The sequence below is a fragment of the Trachypithecus francoisi genome, unplaced genomic scaffold, assembly GCF_009764315.1.
Source record: "Trachypithecus francoisi isolate TF-2019V2 unplaced genomic scaffold, Tfra_2.0 Lachesis_group9, whole genome shotgun sequence".
NCBI classification, from domain to species: domain Eukaryota; kingdom Metazoa; phylum Chordata; class Mammalia; order Primates; family Cercopithecidae; genus Trachypithecus; species Trachypithecus francoisi.
This window is the reverse complement of record NW_022681474.1, coordinates 65,688,548-65,708,799: the sequence shown is the minus strand read 5'-3', so window position 1 is coordinate 65,708,799 and position 20,252 is coordinate 65,688,548. Positions and strand designations below refer to the sequence as shown.

Here is a 20,252-nt window from a genome sequence, read left to right as displayed (position 1 = left end):
TCTGATTATTTTATATATATTCCTAAAAGTGAAATCCCAGGGTCAAAGTGTACAGATGCTTTAACTTAAACAGTTAAATTTATCTGCAGAAAAAGTATACCAATTTAGACAGTATATGAGAGTGTCTGACTAATTGCTAATCTGATAGATTTTTTTTTTTTTGAGATGGAGTCTCGCTCTGTTGCCCAGGCTAGAGTGCAATGGCGCGATCTCCGCACACTGCAAGCTCCGCCGCCTCCCGGGTTAACGCCATTCTCCTGCCTCAGTCTCCCTAGAAGCTGGGAGTACAGGCGCCTGCCACCACACCCAGCTAAATTTTTTTGTATTTTCAGTAGAGATGGGGTTTCACCGTGTTCGTCAGGATGGTCTCGATCTCCTGACCTCGTGACCCACCCGCCTCAGCCTCCCAAAGTGCTGGGATCACAGGCGTGAGCCACGGCGCCTGGCCAATCTGATAGATTTTAAAATACCTTGTTTTCATTTGCATTTCTTAGATTATTCTTTTTTTTTTTTTTTAGACAGAGTCTTACTCTGTCACCCAGGCTGGATTGCAGTGGCACAGTCTCCATTTCACTGCAACTTCTGCCTCCTGGGTTCAAGCGATTCTCCTGCTTCAGCCTTCCAAGTAGCTGGGATTACAGGCATGTGCCACCATGCCTGGCTAATCTTTTGGTATTTTTTGTAGAGACGGGGTTTTGCCATGTTGGCCAGGCTGGTCTAGAACTCCTGACTTAAGTGATCCTCCCACCTAGGCCTCCCAAAGTGCTGGGATTACAGGCGTGCCCCACTGCACCTGGCCTGCATGGGGCATGTGTGTGTGTGTGGTGTGTGTGTGTGTGTTTTGAGACCATTCTCTTGAATTTTAATCTTGGTTCCATGTGCCATGTAAATGGAGGAAAATCCCTTGTCCAAACAGCTTAGTCATTAAACCTGCCTATGGATGTTCCTGGGGAGAGTGAGACATATTTGTCCCTCTGTAATAGTCTTAGTTTGTTTACAGTTTTCCTGTCACTGCAAACTCCTGTTATTCTGTAGCTGTTAGCACAAAAGAGCCCACTTCACGGCCTGGTGCGGTGGCTCACGCCTGTAATCCCAGCACTTTGGGAGGCCGAGGCAGGCAGATCACTTGAGGTCAGGAGTTCGAGACCAGCCTGGCCAATGCGGTGAAACCCATCTCTACCAAAAATATTAAAAAATTAGCCAGGTGTGGTGGCTCATGTGTATAATCCCAGCTACTTGGGAGACCAAGGCAGGAGAATTGCTTGAACTTGGGAGGCGGAAGTTGCAGTGAGCTGAGATCGTGCCACTGCACTCCAGCCTGGACAACAGAGTGAGATCCTGTCTCAAAAAAAAAAAAAAAAAAAAGAACCCACTTCACTATTGCTTATGACTTCTGCCTCAAAGCTAGGCTACTCATTAATAAATATCAGTTTAGTTCTTTGAAAAAAATAAATATTGGCCAGGCATGGTGGCTTATGCCTGTAATCCCAGCACTTTGGGAGGCCAAGGCAGGCGGATCATGGGGTCAGGAGATCAAGACCATCCTGGCCAACATGGTGAAACCCCGTCTCTACTAAACACACAAAAATTAGCTGGGCGTGGTGGTGCATGCCTGTAATCCCAGCTACTAGGGAGGCTGAGGCAGGAGAATCACTTGAACAGGGAGTTGGAGGTTGTGGTGAGCCGAGATCACACCACTGCACTCCAGCCTGGTGACAGAACGAGACTCCATCTCAAAAAAAAGGAAAGAAAAAGGAAATATAAATATGTAGGCCAGGCAAGGTGGCTCACACCTGTCATCCCAACACTTTGGGAGACTGAGGTGGGTGGATCACTTGAGGTCAGAAGTTCGAGACCAGCCTGGCCAACATGGTGAAACCCCGTCTCTATCAAAAATACAAAAATTAGCCAGGCATGATAGCAGGCGCCTGTAATCCCACCTACTCAGGAGGCTGAGGCAGGAGAATCGCTTGAACCCAGGAGGCTGAGGTTGCAGTGAGCTGAGATTATACTCACTGCACTCCAGCCTAGGTGACAGAGAGAGACTCTGTCTCAAAAAAAAAAAAAAGAAAGAAAGAGAAAAAAAGAAAGAAAATACATTTAATAATAGAGTACTGGCATTCAAAGTGTATCCAAACACCATCTATTTTTTCTCAGTTGGTGAAAAGAAAATAAGTATCAAAAAGCATTACAAAGTGTAAGTAAGTTTTAAATCAAAATTTGAAAGAAAAATTTTATTTTTACTTTATGGTTTCTTTTAATTGACAGATAAAATAATATTTATCATGTACAATATAATGTTTTTAAGTATATATATATACACACATTGTGAAATGGTTAAATCTAGCTAATTAAGAAATGCATCACCTCACATAATTATTTTTGTGATTAAAACACTTAACATCCACTCTCTGCAATTTTCAAGAATACAGTATATTGTCTTATTAACTATAGTCATGGTGCTATACAATAGATCTCTTGAACTTATTCCTCCTATCTACTGTAATTATGTATCCTTTGGCCAGATTTCTCCAACCACTCCCCTCCCGCAACCACCCCTGCCTCTGACAACCACCATTCTACTGTCTACTTCTATGACGTCAACTTTCTTAGATTCCTCAATGAGTGAGATTTTGCAGTATTTATCTTTCTGCATTTGGCTTACTTCAGTTAGCATAATGCCTTCCAGGTTCACCCATGTTGATATAAATGATGGGATTTCCTTCTTTTTATGGCTGAATAATATTCTATTGCATAAATATAGACACTCCTCTACTTTTGATGGGGTTACATCTCAATAAACCCATTTTAAGTTAAAAATATCATAAATTGAAAATGCATTTAATATACCCAACCTATCAAACAATATAGCTTAGCCTAGCCCACCTTAAACATCCTCAGAACACTTAAATTGGTTTTCAGTTGGGCAATCATCTAACACAAAGCCTATTTTATAATAAAGTGCTGAATATCTCATGTGATTTATTGAATACTGAAAGTAAAAAGCGAAATGGTTGTATGGGTACACACCATTAATGTATACCGCTGAAAGCACACTGGGCTTTCAGTGTGTTTTCAGTTTGAAGCACTGAACTAAAATTGGCCAGGCGCGGTGGCTCACGCCTATAATACCAGCACTTTGGGAGACCGAGGCAGATGGATCACCTGAGGTCAGGAGTTCCAGATCAGCCTGGCCAACATAGTGAAACCCCATCTCTTCTAAACAGTAGTTACTGAGTTTCTTTCTGTTATTGAGTTTTTTAATTTTCTCTCTCTTTCTTTTTTCTTTTTCTTTTTTTTTTTTTTGAGATGGAGTCTCGCTCTGTCCCCCAGGCTGGAGTGCGGTGGCACAATCCCGGCTCACTGCAAGCTCCACCTCCCGGGTTCACACCAGTCTCCTGCCTCAGCCTCCTGAGTAGCTGGGACTACAGGCGCCCGCCACCACGCCTGGCTATTTTTTTTGTATTTTTAGTAGAGACGGGGTTTCACCATCTTAGCCAGGATGGTCTCGATCTCCTGACCTCATGATCTGCCTGCCTCGGCCCCCCAAAGTGCTGGATTACAGGCGTGAGCCACCAAGCCCAGCCTTTTTTTTTAGACAGGGTCTCACTCTGTCACCCAGGCTGGAGTGCAGTGGTGCAATCACAGTTCACTGCAGCCTCAACCTCCCCAGGCTCAGGTGATTCTCCCACCTCAGCCTCCTGAGTAGCTGGACTACAGGCATGCACCATCACGCCTCACTGATTTTTATGTTTATTGTAGAGAGGGGGTCTCGCCATGTTGCCCAGGCTGGTCTCAAACTCCTGGGCTCAAGCGATCTGCCTGCTTTGGCCTGCCAAAGTGCTAGGATTACAGGCATGAGCCAACGTGCCTGGCTGAGTTTCTTATATTTTTTGAATATTAATCCCTTATCAGATGTATAATTTGCAAATATTTTCTCCCATTCCATACTTTGTCTCTTCATTCTGTTGATTGTTTCCTTTGCTGTACAGAAGCTTTTTAGTTTAATGTAATCCCATTTGTCTACTTTTTGTTTTGTTGCCTGAAGAAAATTAACTTCTAAATTAGTTTCACCTAGCTACTAATATAGATCTATTCAAATACTATATATGTAGTGTTCAACTACTTTGTGTTTACTTTTATGCATACTTTCCGGACGTCACAGAAGCTCCGAACACCACCTTTGTTAAAATGTTCATAGGTTAGTTCTGAATTCCTCAACCAGATTTATGTTCAAACACCTGATGTTTGGGAATTTTTCCACTTTTCTGCTAAAATTTAGGATTCTCATATTATCATCATGATTTACCACTTACCAAACAAATTTTATGAAAACACTTTGGTGTTAAGATCCACATTCTTGCTCCTCAAAAGCTCAAGGGCCTGGAAGGGACTTCAGAAAATAGATTATAAATTGATATTAAGATGCTTTCTAAATAAGAAAACATGGTTCAGTACTTTGTTTGCAGTGGTAAAACCTTTACCACATGCCAAAAAAAGACAACAACAACAACAAAAAAAGTCCTTTTCCATATGCCACAAATTGTTTAGGTTCTTTCTGCTGCTCTACTAAGGAAGCTGTACTTGACAATCCAATTGAACTGGAGGTTTATATTTAAAACTTATAATTTGTATTTTTATTTTTACTTATTTATTTATTTATTTGTGGAGACAAAGTCTCACCCTGTCACCCAGGCTGGAGTGCAGGGGCACAATCTTGGCTCACTGCAACCTCTGCCTCCCAGGTTCAAGCGATTCTCCTGTCTCAGCCTCCCAAGTAGCTGGGATTACAGGCATGCACCACTGCACCCAGCTAATTTTTGTATTTTTAGTAGAGATGGGGTTTCACTATGTTGGCCAGGCTGGTCTCAAACTCCTTACCTCAGGTGATCCACCCACCTCAGCCTCCCAAAGTGCTGGGATTACAGGCGGGAGCCACCATACCCAGCCTAAACTTAGAATTTGCAGTTTCACAGTTAAAGACTTATGAATCTTTTTATAAAGCACTGGTGGAGTTTTGCTCTATCTTGAAATTAATGGGGAAAACTGGGTCCACAATTTTTTTTTTTTTTTTTTTTTTGAGACGGAGTCTCGCTCTGTCGCCCGGGCTGGAGTGCAGTGGCCGGATCTCAGCTCACTGCAAGCTCCGCCTCCCGGGTTTACGCCATTCTCCTGCTTCAGCCTCCCGAGTAGCTGGGACTACAGGCGCTCGCCACCTCGCCCGGCTAGTTTTTTGTATTTTTAGTAGAGACGGGGTTTCACCGTGTTAGCCAGGATGGTCTGGATCTCCTGACCTCGTGATCTGCCCGTCTCGGCCTCCCGAAGTGCCGGGATTACAGGCTTGAGCCACCACGCCCGGCCTACATATTCTTTAGGAAAAGACATTATCTGTCACTCTTCCCCTAGTTGATCCTCTCTCCCCAACTACATGATAGCCTTGAGAACCACCATCCTGCAATCACCTGATAGCTACTAGAAGGGACAGGATGTGGTTGAAGTCTCTTCAAAGCTGCATTCATAGAGAATTGTCATTTGACTCATCCTGGAAGACCCTCACTAACAAGGTTTGCCTTTTTTTTTTTGAGACAGAATCTCACTCTGTCACCCAGGCTGGAGTGCAGTGGCACGATCTCGGCTCACTGCAACCTCCGCCTGCCAGGTTCAAGCGATTCTCCTGCCTCAGCCTCCTAAGTAGCTGGGATTACAGGAGCGCGACACCACACCAGGTTGATTTTTGTATTTTTTTTTATTTTTTATTTTTATTTTTTAGATTTTTGTATTATTTTTTATTTAAATTAATTAATGAATTTATTTGTTTGAGGCAGAGTCTCACTCTGTTGCCCAGGATGGAATGCAATGGTACAGTCTTGGTTCACTGCAACCTCCATCTCCCGGGTTCAAGCGATTTTCCTGCCTCAACCTCCCAAGTAGTTGGGATTATAGGCACCTGCCACCATGCCCAGCTAGTTTTTGTATTTGTAGTTGAGACAGGGTTTTGCCATGTTGGTCAGGCTGGTCTCGAACTCCTGACCTCAGGTGATCCACCTGCCTCGGCCTCCCAAAGTGCTGGGATCACAGGCATGAGCCACCGCGCCCAGTTGTGGCTTCTCTTTATTGACCTGAGTCAAAGCTCAACGAACACAAACAGCCTCTCCTCCAGGGTTGTTTGTCAAAAACAAACAGCAACTGTTTAATAGGACCATGGCTGCCTAAGTCAGTGGATAATAGCTAAGGCAAATGATAGGCTAATCAAAAGTTGATAAGGAATAGCAAGGGAATGAGATGTCCAGAAAGGGTTTTGAAAAGCTCTGATGGCCAGACATAGTGGCTTGCACCTGTAATCCTAGCACTTTGGGAAGCCTAGAAGGGTGCATGACTTGCGGTCAGGAGTTCAAGATCAGCCTGCCAACATGGTGAAACCCCGTCTCTACTAAAAATACAAAAATCAGCTGAGCATGGTGGTGTGTGCCTGTTATTCCAGCTACTCGGGAGGTTGAGGCATGAGAATTGGTTGAGCCCAGGAGGCGGGGGTTGCAGTGAGCTGAGATCACACCACTGCATTCCAGCCTGAGCAGTGACAGAGTAAGACCCTGTCCCATAAAAAACAAAAAAACAAAAAGTTTAGAGATTTGTTGCATAATGATATGAATATACTTATTACTATTGAGTTTAACTTCAAAATGGTTAAGAGGGTAAATATAATGTTACATAGTTTTTACCACAATAAAAAAATAAAGTAAATAAAGAGCACCAGTAGACCAGACAAGGTGGCTAGTGCCCATAATCCCAGCCCTTTGGGAGAAAGGTGAGAGAACTGCTTGAGGCCAGGAGTTCAAAACCAGTCTAGGTAACACAGCAAGACCCTGCCTTTATTAAAAATAAAAATAAAAATAAAAAAAGCCAGGGAGGGTGGCATGAAAGGTTGAGGCTGGAGGTTCCCTTGAGCTCAGGAGTTGGAGGCTGCAGTGAGATATGATCATGCCACTGCATTGTAGCCTTGGTAACAGAGTGAGATCCTGTCTCAAAAAAAAAAAAAAGACAACTGCATAAAGCAATAGTCATAAATCTGTATTGATGCCCATAAAATGTAAAAAGATATATTTGAATGGCAAGAAAATCACAAACAGGTGAGGTGGGAATGGAGCTATATAAGTGCAGGTTTTTTATACTATTAAAATTAAGTTTCTGTTAATCTAAACTAGATTATTATAAACTTAAATGTTAAATATAATTCTCCAGGCAACCGTTAGAAAATGACTCAAAATATATAGAAAATGAAGTGAGTTGGGTACAGTGGCTCACATCTATAATCCCAACACTGTGGGAGGATGAGGCAAGAGGACTGCTTGAGTCCAGAAGTTCACAGCTGCAGTGAGGTATGATCATACCACTATACTCCAGCCTAAGCAACAGAGTGAGACTTTGTCTCAAAGAAGAAGAAAGAAAGAGGAAAGAAGAAATGGAGGAAGGTAGGAAGGAAGGAAGGAAGGAAGGGAGGGAGGGAGGGAGGGAGGGAAGAGAAGGAAAGAGAAATAATAATGGTACACAAGAAAATATCTAGTTGGGACTAAACTGATGGAGAGTGGAAAAAAACAGGATGAAAATATCAAGTTACCATAAAAAAGGCAGTAATGCAGGAGTAAAAGGAACAACAAAGACATGAGACATATAGAAAACAAACATCAAAATAGCAGTCAGGAACTCTACCTTACCAGTAATTACATTTAAGTGCTTAAACTCTCCAAACAAAGGGCAAAGATCAGTAGACGGCATTTTAAAAAGTAATCTAATTTGCTGGGCATGGTGACTCAGGCCTGTAATCCCAGCACTTTGGGAGGCCAAGGCAGGTAGGCTGCTTGAGGCCAGGAGTTCGAGACCAGTCTGGCCAACATAGTGAAACCCCATCTCTATTAAAAATACAAAAATTAGCCAGGTGTGGTGGCATCTACTAAAAATACAAAAATTAGCCAGGTGTGGTGGTGTGTGCCAGTAAACCCAGCTACTCAGGAGGCTGAGGCAGGAGAATCACTTGAACCTGGGAGGTGGAGGTTGCAGTGATTTGAGATCACAACACTGCACTATGGCCTGGGTGACAGAGGAAGACTCCGTCTCAAAAAAAAAGAAAAAGACAAAACGAAACAAAAAACTAACTAAATGCTTTCTACAAGAGACAAACTTTTTTATTTTTATTATTTATTTATTTATTTATTTTGAGACGGAGTCTCGCTCTGTCGCCCAGGCTGGAGTGCAGTGGCCAGATCTCAGCTCACTGCAAGCTCCGCCTCCCAGGTTTACGCCATTCTCCTGCCTCGGTCTCCCAAGTAGCTGGGACTACAGGCGCCCGCCACCTCGCCTGGCTAGTTTTTTGTATTTTTTAGTAGAGATGGGGTTTCACCGTGTTAACCAGGATGGTCTCGATCTCTTGACCTCGTGATCCACCCGTCTTGGCCTCCCAAAGTGCTGGAATTACAGGCTTGAGCCACCGCGCCCAGCTATTTATTTATTTTTATGTATTTATTTATTTTGAGACGGAGTTTCGCTCTTGTTGCCCCGGCTGGAGTGCAGTGGCACAATCTCGGCTCACGGCAACCTCCCCCTCCTGGGTTCAAGCGATTGATTCTCCTGCCTCAGCCTCTCAAGTAGCTGGGATTACAGGCATGTGCCATCACGCCTGGCTAATTTTGTACTTTTAGTAGAGACGAGGTTTCTCCATGTTGGTCAGGCTGGTCTCAAACTCCTGACCTAAGGTGATCTGCCCGCCTCAGCCTCCCAAAGTGCTGGGATTACAGGCCTTAGCCATTGTGCTCTACCCCCCTCTTTTTTTTTGAGACAGAGTCTTACTCTGTTGCCAGGCTGAAGTGCAACGGCACGATCTCAGCTCACTGCAACCTTTGCCTTCCATGTTTGAGCAATTCTCCTGCCTCAGCCTCCCGAGTAGCTGGGACTACAGGCACCCACCACCACGCCCAGCTAACTTTTGTACTTTTAGCAGAAATGGAGTTTTACCATGTTGGCCAGGCTGGTCTGGAACTGCTGACCTCAGGTGATCCGCCCACCTCAGCCTCCCAAAGTGCTGGGATTACAGGCATGAGCCACTGACCCCAGCCCTAATCCCTTTTAATATTTTTAGTTTTTTTTTCTTTTCTTTTTTCTTTTTCTTTTCTTTCTTTCTTCTTTTAGTATTTTTGATCAATGATTGATTAACTCCACAGATACAGGATCCACAGGTACGGAGAACCGACTGTAGCTGGCGATTTCAATGCCTACTTTCGACAGTGGATGAAATAGCTAGACAGAAGATCATCAAGGAAACAGAAGACTTGAGTAACACTATAAACCAACTAGACCCAACAGACGCCTACAGAACACTCCACAACAACAGCAGACAACACTTCTCCTCAAGAGCACAAGAAACATTCTCCAGAGTAGGCCATTTGTTAGTCCATAAAAGAAGTCTCAATAAATGTAAAGGGCTGAAATAATAAAAAGCATGTCCCTCAACCACAATAGAATGAAATTACATAACAGATGGGAAAGGAAATTTGGGAAATTCAAAAAAATGTGGAAATTAAACAACATTCTCCAATAGTAAAAAGACCTGGAGCTTCCTGGAGACATGACTGATTGTAGCATAAGTGCAGGGAAAAGACCAGGTGAGGCTGGAATCTCTTCTAGTACTAGAAAGCAAGCCAGTACTCAAAAAAATAAACAAAAAGGAATACAGGGGTCAACCTGGAAGAGCTCCCAATGGCCTAAGCAAGAACAATTTGAATAACAAAATAAGCAACATAGTATTGGATTATAACCCAAAGATAAATTAATATCCATAACCCATACTCACATAAATGAAAGACTACATAAATAAATGGAGGAGAAGAGACAAACTTCCTTACAGAATTCCAAATAGCTTATCTAGCTAACTACCTAATCTCCTCTCCAGGAGATGGAGCTTAACTTCCCCTGGACCCTGAGTATGGGCTGCACTCAGTAACTTGCTTCCAAATAACACAGCATGGAAAGACAGTAAAGACTTTACAGTGGAGAAACCTAGCAAACACTACCTCAGCCAGGTGATCAAGGTGAAGAGTCATGTTATTACTATGTGAAGAGGATGGCACTTTACCTCTGTGGTTTTCCTCCCAAGAACCCATAACCCCTAATTCTGAGAAAAACATCAGAAAAACCCCAAATTGAAGGATATTCCACAAAATACCTGACCAACAGATGCTAAGGAGACATGATGATTAATGTAATGTGGTATCCTGGATGGGATCCTGGAACAGAAAAAGGACATTAGGGGAAAACTACTGAGCTCTACATAAAATTTGGAGTTTAGTTAATAGCAATGGATCAGAGCTGGGCATGGTGGCTCACAACTGTAATCCTAACACTTCAGGAGGCTGAAGTAGAAGGATCACTGGAGTCCAGGAGTTCGAGACCAGGCTGGACAACATAGAGAGATCTCGTCTCGACAAAAAACTGAAAAAAAACAAAAACAGGCTTGGTGGCACACACCTGCAGTCCCAGCTACTTGGGAGGCTAAGGCAGGAGAATTGCTTGAGCCTGGGAGGTCGAGGCTGCAATGAACCATGATTGTATCACTGCACTCCAGACTGGGTGGCACAGCGAGACCCTGTCTCAAAAAAAAAAAAAAGTAATGGACCAGTGTAATTTCATAACTTGTGACAAATGTAGCACAGCTACTACCATCAATGTAAGATTTGTTTTGTTTTGTTTTTTGTTTTTGAGACAGGGCCTCACTCTGTTGCCCAGGCTGGAGTGCAGTGGTAGAATCATAGCTCACTGCAACCTTGGACAGGCTCAAGTGAGCCTCTCCGTTAACTGGGACTAGAGACACACACCACCACATCTGGCTAATTAAAAAAAAAAAAAAAAATTGTTAGCAGAAATGAGATCTCACTATGTTGCTCAGTCTGGTCTCAAACTCCTGGTCTCAAGCAATCCTCCCTCCTTGGCCTCCCAAAGTGCTGGGATTACAGGTGTGAGCCACTGTGCCAGCCAAATAAATATAAGATGTTAACAGAGGAAAGTGAGTGAGCCACATATAGGAACTCTATGTAATATCTTTGCAATTTTTCTGTAAATCTACAACTATTCCAAAATGTAAAATTTTATTTTTTTTTAATGATCTGAGGCCTACCAATAGCCATGGGAGTGAGTTTTTAAGCAGATCCTACCCTAGTTGACCCTTGAGATAACTGTAGGTCCAGCTGACACTTTAATCATACCTTTGTAAGAGACCCTAGGCTGGCATGGGGTAGCTCACGCATGTAATCCCAGCACTTTGGGAGACCAGAGTGGGTGGATCACATGAGGTCAGGGGTTCAAGATCAGCTGGGCCAACATGGGGAAAACCCGCCTCTACTAAAAATACAAAAATTAGCCAGGCTTCGTGGAGCATGTCTGTAATCCCAGCTACTCAGGAGGCTGAGGCAGGAGAACAGCTTGAACTCAGGAGGCAGAGGTTGCAGTGAGCTGAGATGGCACCACTGCACCCCAGCCTGAGGGACAGAGGGAGACTCCATCTCAAAAAAGAAGAAAAAGAGATCCTGGGCTAGAAGCATCCAGCTAAGCTGCCCCAAGATTTCTGATCCACAGAAATTGTGAAATAATAAAAGTTCGTTGTTTTAAGCTGTTAAGTTTTGGAGCAATTTGTTATACAGCAATAATAATTAATAGAGTATACTTCCTTTCATGTAGAATATTCAGAAGTATCCCCCACAAAAACAGTGGGACAATTTGCATTCCATTTGTTTAACAGTTATATTTTTCATTGTAAATAATAAATTCTCATTCTGGTTTTTACAACAGATTCCACAGCAAATTTACTTAGCCTGAGGCCATCCCAAAAAACTTATTTTGAAATATAAAAGCAAAATATATGTCAATGAATGCCAAATCTACATTCCTATCCCAGATTAATTTCCTACTAGACACATTCACTCGGACAGTACATGGCATCTCAAAATCAACGCACCCAATATTCCTATATTTCCTATGTCAGTTACAATTCTCAACATCCAACCCTAAGCCAAAAATAATTCATCCTTGACCTCTTTTTACTCACCCATGCACAGGCTCTCTACTCAAGCTCTAAACCCTGCTGATAAATAGCTCCTAAATTTTTCTTTCTTTCTTTCTTTCTTTTTTTTGAGATGGAGCTGGGACTACAGGTATGCGCCACTGTGCCTAGCTCTGTTGCCAGGCTAGAGTGCAGTGGTGCAATCTCAGCTCACTGCAACCTCTGCCTCCCGGGTTCAAGCGATTCTCCTGCCTCAGCCACCCAAGTAGCTGGGATAACAGGTGCCTGTGTAACAGGTGCGTGCCACCATGCCCAGCTAATTTTTGTATTTTTTGTAGAGATGGGGTTTCACCATGTTGGCCAGGATGGTCTCGATCTCTTGACCTCGTGATCCGCCTGCCTCGGCCTCCCAAAGTGCTGGGATTACAGGTGTGAGCCACTGTGCCCAGCCAAATATTTCTTAAAGAGAGCCTCCTGTATCTATCCCTAATACCATTGCTGTAGTTTAAGTGCTTATCATCTCTACTGGTCCTTCTCCTAGTCTCCTCTCTTCTTACCCTTCCAGTATCTACCCTCTACACTTTTTTATTTTTTTTTTTTTTATTATTTACTTACTTACTTACTTACTTACTTACTTACTTACTTACTTACTTACTTACTTACTTACTTACAGTGTCTCACTTGCCCAGACTGGAGTGCAGTGGCACAATCTTGGCTCACTGCAGCCTCCGCTTATCATCTCTACTGGTCCTTCTCCTAGCCTTCTCTCTTCTTACCCTCCCAATATCTACCCTCTACACTTTATTTATTTATTTATTTAGAGACAAGGGTCTCACCTGCTCAGACTGGAGTACGGTGGCACAATCTCGGCTCACCGCAGCGTCCGCCTCACAGGCTCAAGCAATTCTCCTGCCTCGGCCTCCCAAGCAGCTGGGATTACAGGCATGCGCCACTACTGCCCGGCTAATTTTTGTATTTTTAATACAGACAGGGTTTCACCATGTTGCCCAGGCTGGTCTTGAACTCCTGACCTCAAATGATCCACCTGCCTTGGCCTCCCAAAGTGCTGGGATTACAGGTGTGAGCGATCACGCCCGGCCAACTCTCCACACTTTAATCAGAACTATCTAATTAAAACACTACATTGGGTTAGGCGCAGTTGCTCACGCCTGTAATCCCAGCACTTTGGGAGGCCGAGACAGGCAGATCACGAGGTCAGGAGTTCAAGACCAGCCTAGCCAACATGGTGAAACCCTGTTTCTACTGAAAATACAAAAATTAGCTGGGTGTGGTGGCAGGCACCTGTAATCCCAGCTACTCAGGAGGCTGAGGCAGGAGAATTGCTTGAACCTGGGAGGCAGAAGCTGCAGTGAGCCGAGATTGTGCCACTGCACTCCAGCCTGGATGACAAAGCAAGACTCCGTCTCCGGGGAAAAAACAAAACAAAAACCCACTACATTGGCCAGGCGTGGTGGCTCATGCCTATAATCCCAGCACTTTGTGTGGCCAAGGCAGGTGGATCACTTGAGGTGAGGAGTCTGAGACCAGCCTGGCCAACATGGTGAAATCCTGTGTCTACCTAAAGATATAAAAATTAGCCAGGTGTGGTGGTGTATGCCTATAATCCTGCTACTCAGGAGGCTAAGGCAGGAGAATTACTTGAACCTGGGAGGCAAAGGTTGCAATGAGCTGAGATCATGCCACTGCACTCAAGCCTGGGAAACACAGTTAGACTCCATCTCAAAAACAATACAAAAAAAACCCAAAAACCACTACATTGATCATCAATCTTAAAAGCCAAGCTCCATAGGGTAGCACACAAACTTCTCCAAGATCTGGTTCATATCTACTTCCTTATTTTACAATGTTTCACCTGCTTAGAGTTTCCACTTCTGCCAAGTTATTTTGTACATCCATGCCTTGGATCTTACTGCGTCCTCAACTGTAAATGCTTTTCCTGTTTTTCATTGCCCAGCTAAATATTACCTATCCTCCAACATTTAGCTCAGGAGTTGTCTCCTTCAGAAAGCTTTCTCTGAAGCCCTAGACTGTGTGAATGGCCAGATTCTATGCTCCCCAAATACTCTGTGCTTACCCTATTTTATCACTTGCTATAGTTTAATGGAATGTATCTGTATGCTCTTGAAAGTCAGGGACAGGTTCGCTTTATGTACTTGCATTTTTTCTTTTTTTTAGCTCATCCAACATTACAGAATGTACTTGGTTTTTTGTTTTGTTTTGTTTTTGTTTTTTGAGACAGAGTCTTGTTGCAGAGGTTGGAGTGCAGTGGCGCGATCTCAGCTCACTACAACCTCTGCCTCCCAAGTAGCTGGGACTACAGGCGTGCAGCATCATGCCCAGTTAATTATTTTTGTATCTTTAGTAGAGATGTGTTCTCACCATGTTGCCCAGGCTGATCTTGAACTCCTGACCTCAAGTGATCCGCCAGCTTCGGCCTCCTAGAGTGCTGGGATTACAGGCATGAGCCGCTGTGCCAAGCTGTACTTATAGTTTTTATGGATGGATGGAAACATATGCTGACCTACTAGGAATTCAGTAATGCTCTCAAATCAATTTCCATTTATTAATGACAGCTGCATCTGCCTATATTGGAAAATCAGCAGTACATTACATGTGAAATATTATTTATTCTGCCCACAGAATAGTTCATGTGAGTTATAGATTTCACTGAAATAATTTCCTAGCTCCCAATATAGTTCTTAGGATACTGTACTTACTTTAAAAATTCTATTAAATTCACTGTTATTAAATGAGTTTAGCAGGAATGAACCAGATTCATTAACAATGCTCTGACAAACACAAATAAAACAGCATGGAACTAGAATTAACATTATTTCAATTACTAATCTCCACCCCCTATATAATAACCTAACAACCCATTTTAGAGATTAAGAAACTGAGGTGGCCGGGCATGGTGGCTCATGCCTGTAATCCCAGCACTTTGGGAAGCCGAGGTGGGCAGATCATGAGGTCAGGAGATCGAGACCATCCCGGCCAACATGGTGAAACCCCGTCTCTACCAAAACTATAAAAATTAGCTGGGTATGGTGGCACATGCCTGTAATCCCAGCTACTTGGGAGGCTGAGGCAAGAGAATCGCTTGAACCAGGGAGTCGAGAGTTGCAGTGAGCCAAGATCGCACCACTGGTGACAGAGCAAGACTCCACCTCAAAAAACAAAAAAAAAACTGGGGTTCAGAAAAGTTAACTGGTTCAGAATCAATTCACTGGTAGCTGGTGTCAGAACTGGGACTCCCTGATTACGAAGTCAAGTCTAAGTTTTGCCATTTACTTTTTTGGTAAACTTTGAAACATTACTTTATCTCCTGGCTTTTTCATTTCTTGGTCCATGAAATAATAACTTTGCAAGACTGCAGTGAAAATGAATTACTTACAGTGTCCCTGCCCCCAGTGTGACCATCGTTATTGTTTGCAGACTGAAAAACATAGGTATATGAATAATAAGAGCTATATTTTTATCTACCACCAAGAAGCTTAAAATCTGGTTGGGCCCGGGCGCTCTGGCTCACGCCTGTAATCCCAGCATTTTGGGGAGGCTGAGGCAGGTGGATCACGAGGTCAGGAGTTCAAGACCAGCCTGACCAATATGATGAAACCCCATCTCTACTAAACATATAAAAATTAGCTGGGTGTGGTCACGCATGCTTGTGACCACGCATGCAGCTACTCAGGAGGCTGAGGCAGGAGAATCGCTTGAACCCAGGAGGTGGAGGTTGCAGGGAGCCGAGATCATGCCACTGTACTCCAGCCTGGGCGACAGAGCAAGATTCCACCTCAAAAAAAAAAAAAAAAAAAAAAAATCACGTTGGGGGAAATGGTCTATTACCGTATTATCAATGCTGTATTTTCAAAGTTATTAATGTGCTTATGACATACGGAAAAGCAGTACAATAATTTGATTTAAATTATTTAAGTAGCTATCTTTTTAAGCTGCTTTCCCTAGCCTTCACAGCAATTCACTGGAACAAAAAGAATGTTTATTTTCAAAAATTAGAGAAAGAATGTGTTTAGGTGCTTTCTTCCTTTTGAGTTTTCATTTGTTTACTTAGTATAATTATTAAGATTGAATAGGTCTTTTGGTTGCCAGATTCACAAAGAACACTTAGGTGACTCAGAGAAACAAAAAAATATCAAGAATATAAACTGTGTAATTCAGCCTTGTCTTGAGAAACAATGTTGAACCATAGTAAAGGAGATCAGTGCTTTCTAAAGACAATAGATATATAGGATGTAAACCAAAGAATAAGCATTTCACAGTCTTACACAAACTTAGTGTTTAAAAGGCATTAAGTACCTTAATTAGATGAAATTTAGTGGATTTTGTTACATTTTTTAGCTTATTTGCTTTTCATATAGGCAAAAGATTATGATAATCCAGTTTTTATGGTACTTTACAATGCCATTGGGGATATGTGAACAAATATCTTAACCAAATTTTCGTTTATGTGCCTTCCCTCCCCCCGAAGGGTGTAATCTCTTTCCATTTCTCTTTCTTTTTTTCTCTCAGGCTCTGCACGGAATTTTCCTCTCCTCTTCAACCTGATGGTGTAACATATGATCACGTGTTCGTTGTCTTGTTTTCCTCTGGGTCGCATGGGTACTTCTATTTCCTTTTCCTTTTTCATCTTTTCTCTCATTATAGTCTCTAACAAGATCCTCTCCAGGGTCCCTCTGATCTCTGTGCTAACAGGAAAGCACTGGAATGATGGAAAGGAAGACAAAGAAAGTCCCAAAAGCAGCTGGGAGTCCTTGGTTCTAACCATCTCTATGGAAACAATTCTACAGAGATAGGTCTGGAAACAATTCTGTAGGGATCACTGGAGCAGTGGTGAGCCAGTCTCACCAAGCCTTATTTACAGGATACAACTTGCAAATGGGAATAGTTGACAAGATTTTTTGTTTTGTTGTTGTTTTTTAAGAGTAGTAGTAAAACAGGAAGCCAAATAAAATGTACATTTATGACTATGTAGCATTTTGGTTTTCGTTTTGAGACGGAGACTCGTTCTGTCACCCAGGCTGGAGTGCAGTGGCACAATCTCGGCTCACTGCAACCTCTGCCCCACCAGGTTCAAGCAATTCTTGTGCCTCAGTCTCCCAAGCAGCTGAGATTACAGGCGTGAGCCACCACACCCAGCCTATATAGTGTATTTTTTAACTCAAAACTTCCTACTGTAACAATACAAAGGCAAAAGGAATGTGTAAACCAATTTCAAGTCCTTCCTGAGTATGCACATTGGCAAAGAGTGCCTAACCCAAAGAAATTATGGCAAGCAAGCAAGCAAGCAAGCAGCAGTTTGGTAGTGAAAAATCATTCATGTCATTAGAATGATTTTAAGATTGTGACCCATAACCACACAAAATATGTGGAAGGAATGCTAAATTCAATCAGGCAGTAAAACAAATTGAATTCAAGCAAGGAGTGAAGGAGATTACAGAATTCCATCTACCAAATCAGTTTGAAAGACCGAAAGGGTAAAAATAGCCATGTAACTTGAACCCAGGAGGACCAAGGGAAGAACTCCATCAGAATTGTGGGAGCTTAGAGTCTTATTAATACAGCAATTATTTTTTTAAAAGGAGGGAGAGGCCGGGCGCGGTGGCTCAAGCCTGTAATCCCAGCACTTTGGGAGGCCGAGACGGGCGGATCACGAGGTCAGGAGATCCAGACCATCCTGGCTAACACGGTGAAACCCCGTCTCTACTAAAAAAAAAAAATATAAAAAACTAGCCGGGCGAGGTGGCGGGCGCCTGTAGTCCCAGCTACTCGGGAGGCTGAGGCAGGAGAATGGCGTGAACCCGGGAGGCGGAGCTTGCAGTGCGCTGAGATCCGGCCACTGCACTCCAGCCTGGGTGACAGAGCGAGACTCCATCTCAAAAAAAAAAAAAACAAAAACAAAAAAAAAAAAAAAAAAGGAGGGAGAGGGGTTGGGACTCACAGTGTCAGTGATAATGGGACTATAAAGTTTCAGGCCTGTTCAAAAAGTCTCCTCCAGGCAATAAGCTAGTAACCACAGGTCTCCTGAAATGGTAACTCCAGTGTTAATTAGGTGACATAACCTCAATTTTCCAAAAATGATGTCTGTTTCCTTAAGTTATAGATATTTGTAACCTCACGAAGGTTCATAGTGTTTTAAGACCCTGGCCCTTGGGTAAAACCACATGGGCTCCAATTCTAGCTCTACCACTCAACTGTGTGACCTTGGGCAACTATTTTCACTTCTCTAGGACTTAGGCACTTCATCTATAAAATGAAGATACTTATTTTTCAGGGTTGTAAGAGTACATGTGTGTAGGTTATGCTACACACGTGTACTCAATTTGCTGACTCTTTACAACCCTGAAAAATAAATATGAGCCATTGTTATTACAGCATCCTTGTTTGGTTTTCCATCTCTTTTAATGATGATAACACTGTCCTTTCTGCCTTCCACTCAGTACTTTTAGGGAGTGGGCCATTGTGTGTATGTGAGCACCATGTTCTTACTGCCCCACACTCGTCTTAGGCAGGTTTGAGGATGAATTAAAGCCTTAAAATGTCTTACATCCTACACACTGCAGATCTCATGGGAGAAAAAATTATACATCCTCCTACGTTGCTAACACCTCTCACCCTACCTCCAACAGACTTCCCAATGTCTGTACCACAAAGTTCAAAGTCTTTTGGCCAGACATTGAAGACTGTCTACAATCTAGCTTCACCCACATTTCTAACATTACGCCATCTTCCTGACGCTTTGCACTGGAACTTGCACTGATTTTTTTTTTTTTGTGGGGGGTTGTGGGACGGAGTCTCGCTCGGTCACCAAGGCTGGAGTGCAGTGGCGCGATCTCGGCTCACTACAAGCTCCACCTCCTGGGTCCACTCCATTCTCCTGTCTCAGCCTCCTGAGTAGCTGAGACTACAGGGGCAAGCCACCACGCTCGGCTAATTTTTTTTTTTTTTAGTAGAGACAGGATTTCACCATGTTAGCCAGGATGAACTTGCACTTATCTCTTTACCAGGCTTCCCCTTAACTCTTCGCGCAGAAATTCGGTTTTTCGTTGTTGTTATTTTTGAGACAAGGTCGCCCAGGCTGGAGCGCACTGGTGCAATCACGACTCACTGCAGCCTCAACCTCCAGGGCACAAACCATCCTCTTGCCCAGCCTCCTGAGTAGCTGGGACTACTTGGGAGTCCCATCTACTCCCGTGCGCTGCCATCACGCCCAGCTAATCTTTCTAATTTTTGTAGAGACAGCGCCTCACTATGTTGCCCAGGCTGGTCTCCAACTCTTAGGCTCAAGCGATCCTCCCGCCTCGGCCTCTCAAAGGCGTGAGCCACCGCGGCCGGCCTATTTTGGAACTTTAAAAAAAGGCCATAATATGTCATTAAGAACCTTAGTGGCATGACTGCAAAACCAAAATGCACTTATTAGGTGTCACGTGGAAGCGCAATTTTCAACAACGCAAAACTATAGAAAACAACCCAACGTCGGCCTCCACAGGCTAATCAGTCCCCGAGGCACTGACGGCGGGAGAGATGAAAACGCGAAGGCCAGAGGAGAAAAAGAGGAAGGATTTGCAGAGAGAACGGAAACGTGGACACGAATTCACCCAAGAAACCCGGGTCCCGCGCGGCGCACCGGGACGAAGAGCGCTGGGGGACGGCCAGCAGCTCCGGGCCAGAAGGAGGCAGACACCCAGCCCGAGAGCCGAAATCGGCCCCGGTGGACGTTTTCATCTTCACGGCCCAGAAACACTCCTATTTTTCACAGGACAATGCAAACATGGTGGACCAGAAAATCCGCCCCGCGTCTGCCGGCCGAACCACGTGGCGCCCTTTCCGCGCCGTCGATGCCGAGCAAGGGCGGGGCCCTCACGGAATTTGTTCACGGTGGGGGCAGATCACCGGAGAACTTCTCCAGACCGCGACAGCACGGTTCCTTTTACACATTGGCAGAACTGTCATTGCCATCGCCCCGAGGCGGCAGAATGGTATGCTCTGAAAACTAGATGGTTCTACCGTAAGCAAGAAAGACTGCACGCACGGCAGCTCTTTACCTGGACCAGCCTCTGCTCTGTCTACCTCGCCCCCAACAGCTAGGCAGCCCACCACCGCGCAGACGCGCTTCGTGCTGCCAGTGCCAGGCGAACCTGACTTTCCCGTCTCGCGAGAGTGGGGCCGGCCG

At 43.8% G+C, this 20,252-nt stretch overlaps 1 protein-coding gene across 7 annotated transcripts in view; it reads right to left on the bottom strand.

Annotated features, from left to right (window-relative positions):
* PBLD (phenazine biosynthesis like protein domain containing) overlaps positions 1–20,252 on the bottom strand; it is a 45,424-nt gene that overhangs the window by 24,247 nt on the left and 925 nt on the right. Inside the window, exon 1 of one of the 7 annotated variants that reach the window (XM_033209481.1) lies at positions 20,125–20,234. The exons of 4 other annotated variants lie outside the window; for them this stretch is intronic. The gene's annotated coding sequence lies outside the window, so the exon portion shown is untranslated. Of the gene's footprint in view, positions 1–19,706; positions 20,071–20,124; positions 20,235–20,252 lie in introns of those variants that run through there. 2 more of the 7 variants (XM_033209483.1, XM_033209484.1) reach the window with 2 other exon arrangements.